General features: G+C 30.9%; 1 pseudogene; it reads left to right on the top strand.

The window, feature by feature from the left end:
• The first annotated feature begins 10,619 nt into the window (after window positions 1-10,619).
• Window positions 10,620-10,739, top strand: LOC111743080 (annotated as a pseudogene).
• The last annotated feature ends 764 nt before the right edge of the window (window positions 10,740-11,503 follow it).

Genomic DNA, 11,503 nt, shown 5'->3' with positions numbered 1-11,503 from the left:
GGTCTGCTAGACTACTGTGTAACTTAGAGAGCCCTCTGAAAGCTCTCAGACAAAATTATTTAAATCAATAATTAATAAAGAAAGTAGTCTTCCTCTGCCTAAATAATAGGAGGGCATATTGTGATTGCTGTAGTTTTGCTTTTTTTTTGAGGAAGATATTATAATAAAATAGCACAATTTGGTAATAATCGTCATGTTTCATAGTGGAAACATGAGTCAGACATATCTAAGGACCAATTCTATCTTCTTATTTAGTAGGTAGTGTTGTTGGCCAAGACAGACCAGGAGGACTTCACCAGATCTTTTCGCCTCGAGTAGGTATATCAATATCTATGAACAAAATGCATTTTAGTTGGGAGAGGGGTTGTCTGCTCAGTTATCAATATCTGTAAATCTAATTGCCTTTATGTTTTTATCAGAGTAACAATCACACTTAGGCCAAAAGTTAATTCTAGATGCACATTTTTCATTATACTTTCTTTTGTTAAAATGTTTTTCATTATCCAAATAGTCATCTTCATTTTCTAAAACTATACACTGTAAAACATTTTTAAACAAATACATTCCATAGGACTTGAAATAATGGAGACCACTCTTACTCTTTGATGTGCCAGAAGTCTGTCTAAATTGAATATGGTCAATATATAATATTGTTACCAAAAAACAAAATATTTTACATTATTTACTGATTGAATTTGGTAAGCTGTAGATTTTTTGATGTTTGTAATATAGTTTAACCCCTTTCACCTGAAAAATGTTACTTCTCAAAATCTTTCTTCTAAAAATACATAGTAAATTTAAACAGGTTTGATAACAGAAGTAAAACAAAACAAAAAGCAACAAAAAGGATAAAAAACAATTTATTATCACAGCAAAGTCTCTTATGTCTTCCTTTTGAGAATTATATCACAAGAAGGATAAATTACTCGAGACAAGTACTAGAAAGAAATAAGAATGGAAAAAAGCACACCATCGCTTACAATTGCTAGCACTTGCTTAATTGCAAAAGAAAATGTCTATATATAAACACATTTTTGGGTGTAAAGCAAAAATATTTTTCTGTATAGAATGAAATTTAAATTGGATGAAAAAACATTTTGTTGAATTAGAATGTAGTTAATCCTTTTTTCCTCAGAAATCAGGGTTTAATCTCAGAGTATGTTTCATGAATCTTAAAGACATTAACTCTCCTGGGTCTCCCACTTCTTTTAGTTTCAATTTTTGTAATTGCCTGCACATTATATCCTTAATTTAGTATTTTCTCCCTTTTAACCCTTGACAACATTCCTCTACATATAGCAAAATGATTTTTGCCTAAGTTAGAAGAATAAAGGATAAGAAACAGACTGCACAGGCCCTGCACACTTCCACCAGGTCTACATATCTCAATTTGCCTGACTCTTCTCCTTTCAAGTGCAATCTAAATATTTTCAGGGCAGAGTGCGATGAAGATATCAAAGATGGTTCTTATAACATGTAAATAAACCACAAATAAACTTGCTTTTTTTCCTATCTTTACCCATCCCAAATATATATATAAACAATATCTGGAATGTTCTCTTTACTCAGGTTTTTATGAAAACATCAAACGAAGACTGTATTGAGAACTACCATAACCCTCACTGTTGAAGGAGGCCTATATAAATTTAATATCTATATATATAGGTTATATATAGATATTTAATTATATATACACACATGCACACATGCATGAGCACATATACCTTGTACTCTAAGAAAGGAATTGGTGGCATATTCTAAATGTAGCAAACACTGCTCTGCTTTGGAGGGTGTGAAATGTCAGGGAAATAGGTTACTACTGGGGTTATGCTAGTGTAATATGGGTTTTGCTTCTGTTCTTATGGCTTCTAAAGATGATTCTCTTGACTTTCCAGGAATTCATGAGCTAAAAACTCTCCTTTTGTTTAAAAGTAGCTACAGTGACTTTATGTTTATACTAATGACAAATGCTTTGTCTATACAATATATTATTAGCATATTTATAATTTGGATGATCAGAAAGTTTATTTCATTTAAAATATGTCCATTTAAGCATAGAAGAAATTATGTGATGGAAGCTTTGAGTTGTCTCAGTGCCACATCCTCTATTAACAACCCTAACTGCAAAAATTTAATTATTTAATGTACTTAAAAAAAATTCTTTGTGACTGAAATGTACCTTATGTAATTCAGAGTTTGATTTTTTATTTTGGATATTTGACCTTCAAAGCCATCTGAATGAATGCATTATATGGCCAACTAAAGGAGTCTTCCATATTCATGTGGGTTTTTTGCCTTCTCTGCTCCACTTGTGTCTTGTCCTGTTTTATGCTGCAGACATAAATGTTACCCCTGCTCTAGTGATGGGAGGAGGGTTAAATTTTTATGTGGCAAAATGAGTCTCTTCTTGTCATCTGAAAATGGCACTTGCTTCTGGCTATGAAACAATTACATAAGTATAAGCCACACACTTTTCATTGAATATTATTAAATTTTTTTTTTGTCTTTCATTTACCTCTATTCTCACTGCTGCAAGCTCAGTACTTATTTAATAATTACATGCTTATTGTTTTGCAGGTTTCCTCATTAAGTAATTTGGTGGGAAATTATTTACTTCACATATAATACAAAATATGATTATTTAAATTATTTTCTATTTATTTAATTTGTAAGAATCAGCAACCATACACACACTATATATATCTTTTAGAGCTAAAGTTAGCTACAGGCACTGAAGAACATAGCCTATATCATGGTCAGAAAGTCTATGCATTCTTCTAATCTGTTTATTCTCTATTTGTAGGACTGATAACATGGAATGGGACAAAAATAAATGAGGACAAAGCCATTTTGAAGAAAAAAGATAGTTAAATTTTCTGTATTCGCTGGTTTCCCACCCCCCAAATAGTATCTAGCTTGGTGCCTAGCACATAATAATCTCTCATTAGATGCTTTATAAGTCAATATACAAAATTCAATTTATTTTCTACAATTTTTTCTCTCCATCTTCTAAAAACGTACAACCTTCTTACAGTAGGATTTAGAATAAAGGAAATATTACCCACATATAGTTCACTTTAGAATTCTCTAGGCTTGTCAAGGAGTATTCCTTGTAGAATGTCCTATAAGTAGAATATCTGGATATAAAACTTTATTACACTTTATTTTATCAACAGCGTCCTTACCTACAATATGATTATTACATATATCTATCTATATATCTATATATCTATCTATATATCTGTCTATATACAAAGCATAATGTACTAAATATCAGTGCTCTAAAGATAAGTTCTTCAAGATCCTTGTCCTAGAGCTAGTTCCAGGTTAATGATGTAGATCTTAATAAGTGCTGGGGTAAATTAAAAGAGGGATAGAATTCCATGGGATGAGATGATAGAAGAAATCTTAAAGATGGAATGAGTCGACCTGTACTGTGAGGAAAAGGTAGATTTTAGCTGAGTATGGAGACAAATGACGGACATTTAAAAAGACATAAAGTGTGACAAAATAGTAAAATCAGGACACGCACAAATATTTTCAGGGATAATGCATTAAACAGTTTTCTTTGAATAAGTGTTTGATTGGGGAAATGGTAAGAAGTAGGTAAATTTAGACCATTGTGAGGAATTTAGATTTAGTTCTGGAGACAGATGGGGATCATTGACTATCTTGATTGCATAAAAGAATATTTTATGTGTTATTTCTGTAATATGAACTTCTTTCTCGAATAATTGAAGTATGCTGCTTCTATGATTAGAGTTTTGAAAAGACTCATCTTTGGCTGCCTTTATATTATGTTGTTCAATTACCATTTATTTAAGCTTTTAATTTGCTTTTTAAAGGAAGTATCTCTATACTTCATATTACTTGTTCTTATCCAACTTGCTGACCTCATAGAAATTCAAACTTGTTTTGTAAAGAACAGAGATAATGAGTATATCTTTTCTACATATAGAAGAAAGACAAATTAAAGCTGACAAATGTGAGCTTATAAACAGTGGTATTACATTATTTAATATATTAAGTTTTACTTCAATGAGACTTTTCTTTTAAAAAGACTGAATGCATCTTTGATGGCATTAGGAAAAGAAAAAGAAAAGCAAGCAGCCAGAAGTATGGAGCCTGATCTTTGGCTTTTCCATCCTAGCTGTGAATACTCATCAAAATTTCATGTGCAGTTTCCGAAGTCATTTGGAGTTCACCAAATCAAATTACCTCTCATATTACTCCTTTACCTATCCTTACATGTTGTTCTCCCTGCAAATATGGCATGATCAAATTTCTTATTGTTATACTTGTCTGGAGAGAGATATACATTATATCCAATCTCTTCATCAATTGGTACATTTAACATAATAAATGGTAGGTCCCTCTTTGTGATCCTGGGATAATATTGCCATTAGCAAGAATGTCTTCTTTTTATACAGACCTCAAGTAAACTATAGTTCCATAATAAATTGAGATATTCTTTACCTTCTTTTAGAATCTTGGTCTAAAAGCCATAGTTTGTGCAATTTCTTCTTCTTACCCTGAAAATTGAAATATTGTTCTAAAATATTTCACTAAAAAGGATAATTCCATAAAAAAGTCATAACTATCAAAATTTAATAGACTTTTTTTCATCCAAGGTGATTAATCTTTAATCAGCAAATGATCATTAGGCATTGTTTGGAGAATTTCAGCATACTGACATAACATAATAATGACACTTTCTAGCATCTTCCTTCCTATTTTAGAAAAGTCATTAAATCTTTTAGTTTAATTAAATGTCTACCTTGCTTGAAGCATATTTGAAAGGATTGTGGATACTTCCTACTGTTTTTGATTTCTGAGTTAACTACTCAATAGCCTGTAACTATTATTTTGACTCCTTTTGACCCAGAAAGTCTGCAACTTTTGTGAAGAATCTATATGTTTGTACTGAGCTCTGTTCTGTCATCAATTTTAGTATTGTATTAATAATTGTGAAATATGGCTACCTTTATTTTGCTATTTATAACTAATCTTTACCTGTAATTAGTTTATGTTTACTATTGTTACTTATGAGATAATATACCCAGGAAGGAAACAAATGCTAACATATCACAGTGCAATCCTGAAATGCCCTTTGGTGAATATATAAAAAAAAAATTCTGAAGTAATAATAACTGTAATGAATTAATATGTATTGAAAGGTTACAATGTTGCAGACATTTTGTTAAGCACTTTATAAGCACTGTCTCATTTAATTTTCAAAATAGCCTTAGGGTAGAAACTCTAACTTTACTTATTTTCAGATGAAGGAACTTAGACACAGAAGCTAGTATAGTGGAATGTGAAAATAATTCCAGGCTGACTCCAAAAAATGTTATTTACCAATTAGTAATGTTGAATTTTTTATTAGCCAATTAACTTATAATACTAGCCAAAAATAATCAATTAATCATATTAAGTTATAAGATTTGAATTTCATATTTTTTTCGAAGGAAAAGAAAAATAGTTTTCTAGTAATTCTTTTGTGATCCCTAGCAACAAATATTTCTTCATCCTCCAGCAAAAAAGAAAAACGTTCATCTGGTGCTCCTGTAGAATTTATAGTTCCTTAAGTGGAAAATCTCTGACCTAGACTGGATGTTCACTAAGGTCACTGATAACAAATGGGCCTGTCACACTGGGGTGGAGGAAGTAGGAAGTTTATGTCTGGGAGAACATGGAATAGCCAGAGACGGCAAATAACAGGTATAGGAAAAGATACATTGCTGATTTGGTTCCTTCCCCTTGTTCCCCAAAATTACTTTATGTGTTTGTGACACTGCCTTTTGTCATTGAGTTTGAGAAGGAGCAACACAGAGATCTTACTTATTATTTCTTCCATTATAAACTTCATATCTGCTTTCTACCCAAACACAGCCACTACAATTCTTCACACAATTTCTTTCTTCTCAACATGTTTTTACATGAAATAATTTGAACCTACACACTAATTTGTTAAAATCAACTTTAACATTTTTGTGGATTCCTTGAAAACATTTTCTAGATCTTAGGAAGGGAAAAATAGATATTAAAAATTGAATAATGAAGACATTTCACAAATAGGCAAAAGCAAGACTCTAATATAAGCAAGTATTACATGATAATAACTTAAAAAGTATTTACATTAGAGATGAAAATAATCTAAGTAACTTGATTTAGATATTAAATAGAAAAATCAATTATAATCCATTTAGTTATTGCATGCCAGTCTTCATTGTTTTAACTTTATTTTGTATTGAAATGTTTTAGAATTCAAAAGAAAGATCTCAAAGATTGTATTAGAGTGTGTAAACCTAACAGAGGCCCACAAATTCTCATATAGTGTTTTACTATATTTATAATGAAGGAGGAGGAGATGTTTCAATTGGAATATTGTTTAGGAACAGAAAATATGATTAAAATTAATATCAAGATGTGATACATTAGAGATTTAAGTATTCACAAGTTGACATATACAAAATATAAAGTACAGCATAGGAAATATAGTCAATAATATTGTGATAACTATGTATTATACCAGGTGAATACTAGATTTATCGGTGAAATCACTTCATAAGTTTTAGAAATGTCTAACCACTATGCTGTACACTTGAAACTAATATAGTATTGAATGTCATTGTAACTGAAAAATTTTTAAAATAATTTCAAGTATTAATTATTTAAATTTTTTTCAAGTTAGTTGCTATTTATTTTAGCCTTTCAAATTTTTGAATAAGGCCTAAGAGCTACATAAAACTGAAACTGACCATTTTATCATATTACAAAATTATTCAAGAATATATAAATTCAGAGTATGGATTCTAGTAAATATTATTCTTTCTAATATTTATAATCTTATAGAAAGAGTATTTTTGCACAGTCTGTAGGTGTCTTGAGGTAAAAACTTATTTAACAAAATAAGTTTCCCAGTGTCCACAAAAGACCGTATAATACTAGCAAATACATTTATAGTAAGTGAATAATATAAAAGTACATAAGGCTTATGCAGCATGTGAGAAGATATGAGATGACAAAATAAAAATATTTTCTGACTTATAAATGTCAGAAAGTATAATTGAACAAAAAAGGAAAGAAGAAAGCTATCTAGTGTGAAACTTGTTTAGTGAGTGATTTAAAATAATGTAGAGAGACTGGGAAAGAGAAAAAACTTCTATTATTACTTGGAAGAGAAAATAAAAAGCCCAACATCACAGAGCTGGGATGAAATGGGCCCTCTCGGAATAGCTGTTTAGAATGATGCTGGGTCACCATGTCAGCCTTGGCACCTCATTATCTAAGAGCTGTGTACACATACAAGAACTTCAGAGAAGAACAATGGATAAGATTATGAAAAAGAGGTTGGAAAAAGTGATATATAAAGCAAGATTAAAGGTACAAATTATTTTTGCAAGTTATAAGGAACAACTAAGTTAGAAAATGACACTGGTCTACAAATAAATAATAAGTGGCAAGGCTAATTACTGAACATATTTAAAGGGGTTAAAGGGATGAAATTAAATTTAAGGTGAGTATTATGTGTGTGAGAATCCTTTTGTATGAAATATATAACAGGCAAAATATATAACCTTATGAGAAAAGCTACCTCATATTTGAGCTTCCTATGAATTCACATTCTAGGAGACAACCTGGATGAACACAAGAGAATTTCAAATTTGAAAGAGTAGGTCCATAAGCCTTATGCACTTTAGTTAAACTGCAGCTGTTGTTTGAATGAATGGGATCTCCCAGGTCACCACCAATAACCAGAGCACAGAAGCAAAAACAAATCAGGGTTTCTGGTCAGCTGTACGGAGGCAGAACTACTAAAAAGTTAGTCACATGAGAAACTGATTAAACTAGAACGGAGTAGAGACTGAGAAACTGGGGAAATGTGTGTTGTTAGATAGACGGAGGGTATGTTCTACCAGAATTGGATGGATTCCAAAAGGGTACATGCTGCCACTGAACTGGATCATCTGTGTTCAGAAAGGAGGAGGTTTGGTAAAAGAGAAGTGTTTTATATAAGAAAATCCTACAAGAGGGTTAGAACATTCAATGCATATAGCAGATGTGAAGTAGAAATGAAAGAAGCTGATTTTCTTGACTCTGTCATAATAAAAAGGGGAGGGGGATTGGGAGAGAGAGAAAGGGCAGGAGGGCGAGTGGGCAAGTGAGCTGGGATAAAAATTGTCAAGTGACACATTGTCTCAATATGAAAGAAGCCAAAGCGGTAGTTGAGATAATGGCAAACAAGAGAATGCACGCCCCATTTGAAGAGGAAATACTATTTAAATCCGCTAGAATACTGCCATATGGTAATATATACCTACCTAATGTTGCCTCATCTCCCGATTTTCAAGAGAAGGTGAAATAAGAATTTTTAAATTGGGCAATTGATTACCGAAGAAAACTAACCAAGTGCTCTGTGTGAATTTAAAGAAATGTCACTCAGGTTCAAGGCCCCTATTGTTTCTTGCTATATATTATGATGGAAAATTACATAGGTTATTAAGATGAGTAAAATCGCTTTTTTAAGAAATCAAGTCCACCTATAATAATTTTCTTACCTCCTTAGGGAGAGAATGAAAAGATACAGAAAGCTCATCTTCACCATTCTCCTCTTACCTTGAGAAAATGTTTAAGGATAACTACCATCTGAATTTAAAATTTTAAAAAATGTAATCTGTTTCTAAAACACTCAATCACCCTTGGGTCTTATTTTTTACTTGGGCTACTAATCAAGAAAGGTGGCACCATGATTTAGACATACTCTCTACTTAAAACCCAGTGCATTGTTGAATAAATCATAAGTAAAAGGCATAGAAATTAGAAAGTAACCAACCAAACTGTTCATATTTTTCAACAAAATATCTACATTGAACCCTCCCTCAATTTTACATAGAAAGTATTAGAACAAAAAGAGAAATTAGCACTACTCTTGAACCCGAGAGTCGACATAAAAGTCAATAGCATTTCTATACAAAACTAATAACTCATTCAAAATATATAATAGAAAATATTCCTATTATTAATAATAACAAACTATGAGATATGTAGAAAGGAACCAAGCAATAATATAACCAACTGTTACAAACTAATTACAAATATATGAAGATACCTAAATATCAAAAATAATATAGATAGGAAGGCCAATTGATATCATGAGAATACATATTTTCCCTTAAATAATCTATAAATTTGATTTCCAGTCAAAACTGAAATAGTTCTTTAGAATCTTTTAAAATGATCCTAAAATTTCTCTGGGAAACAGAAAACAAGTAAGATAATTTTGAAGGAGAACAATATGTGAAAGATATCTCCTACTAGATATCAAGATTCATTTGCAGCTTTAGTAATTAATATAGTATGTACTGATAGTGACAGGAGTTAACAGAATCACAAAATAGAATAGAGAAAAAATTTGCACATATATTGAAATAATATATTACAGAAGTAGCATTGCAAATGAATAAAAAAGTTATGGAGTAGTTAGTAATTGGTGGTGATAAAAATAAAGATTCATATAAGAACATAAATTTAAAGCCCTTTCTCAAACAACAGAAAAATAAAATGTCTACTTGACTAAAACAATTGTCAAAAGCAAGTCCTTAAAACTTTGAGAAAAAATATTACTAAGACCTTAGTTTAGGAAAAGATTTCTTAGAAAATAAATTAAAAAGCCCAGACACAAAGAATATTTATTAAAATTAAATATTTCTGTTTTTTAAACATCATAAACAAAGAGAAAGACAAACTTCACACTAGAAGAAATTATTTCCAAGGGATATAATCAGTGTTTGAGAGACATGTGCACTCCAACAAATCAATAAAAGAATGACATAGGATCTATTAGAAAGAAAAATAAGGGATATGCACAATGTATTCACAGAAAAGAAAATCAGAATGTCCAATAAAACATGGAAAATGCCAAATATATTAGTAATCCAAAAACTGCAACTTAATGCCACAATGAATGATTGTTTCACATCCATCAGAATAGAAATAAACGGTCTTGCAAGAGCAACCTTGGTCAAGATTAGATATGTGGGATTTTCAAATTCTGAAGAGTAGTAAAGAAATAGAGGACATTTTTGACAACTTCAAGATGGATAGTAACATAATCTATGACCCAGCTATATCTTTTAGAGAAACTCACCATGTGGCCATATTTATGAATGAATATGTGAAATCTCACAAAAAATATTTTGAGCAAAAAAGGGGCAACCTCAAAAATGATATATTCAATATGACCATTTATGTGAAGATTAAAACTCAATATTTTAAAAATATTAATGAATATATAAATATGTAATAAAAACAAATATGAGTGAACATGATAAATGTTAATATTAATTCTACCTGGGGTGGGAATTAGAGAAACTAAATCGAAAAGACATATAGAATATTTTTTGATAGTAATTATACTTTCTATATCTTTAAAAATGATATAAATGAATGTAAAATCGTTTTCCTAAATGTTGTTTATGAGTACATGGCCAAAATAAACAGTGGATGTTCATGACCATTCTATTTTTATATAAATGTTTGAAATATTTCATAAAAATACAAAATAAAACATCAGTTATGACCTTAGCCCATTTAATCACAAAAAAGAGGGTGACAGAGTCAATGGCCATGCTATCCTGAATAAGCCTGATCCTGTCTGATCTCAGAAGCTAAGCAGGGTTGGGCCTGGTTAGTACTTGAATGGGAGACCACCTAGGAAGATCCAGGAGCTGCAGGTGTAAAAAATAAAAAAGTAAGGGATTTCGAGCTGACAAGGTCCTTGCAATCTGTGTGATCAACTAAGGGTTGCCTTGCCTTAAAAAAAAAAAAAGGAGGATGATAGAAACATACACATATAACACCAGCAAAAAGGGAATTTTCAAATAATTTTGCTGTGGAAAAAGAAATAAGAACACTCTCATCTCTTATTTCTCTTCCCTTCCCTCTTTTCCTCCCTGAAGTCTAGAGAGATGATAAAAGAACGTAAAAAAAAAAAAAAATCTAAATGTGTGTATGTCTCTCTAAGAACTGCTTTGACTCAGTAGAATATATATTTTGTTAATATTTTATCATCTATTTTGAAGTGCTTTCTAATTTGCCTTGTGATCCTTTCCTGCCTGTCTCCTCCCACCCTCCTCCTTCTCTATCTCCTCTGTCTCTGTCTCTGTCTCTGTCTCTCTCTCATGTTTGGAGGTTTTTAAAAAGTATGGCATACTTATTAGTTTCTAATAAAATTTGTTATTGTAAGTTAACATATTTAATTTTATTTCAGTCCTTTGATATTTATTGAGACTTGTTTTATGGACCAGCTTAAAGTATAACCTGTTGAATGTACTATTACACTTGAAAAGAAAGCATATTTTCTATTTTTTGGATGTCATGTTCTTTAAATGTGAATTGCAATAAGTTGGTCAATAGTGCTATACAAACCTGTCATTATTAACGTTTTTTCGTCTAATTTTCTACCAAATACTGAAAGAGAAATGTCAATTTCAGCAACTAT

The sequence above is a fragment of the Pteropus vampyrus genome, unplaced genomic scaffold (genome assembly GCF_000151845.1).
Source record: "Pteropus vampyrus isolate Shadow unplaced genomic scaffold, Pvam_2.0 Scaffold106, whole genome shotgun sequence".
NCBI lineage: Eukaryota > Metazoa > Chordata > Mammalia > Chiroptera > Pteropodidae > Pteropus > Pteropus vampyrus.
The sequence above is the reverse complement of the archived record's forward strand: the minus strand, read 5'-3'. Positions and strand labels throughout refer to the sequence as shown.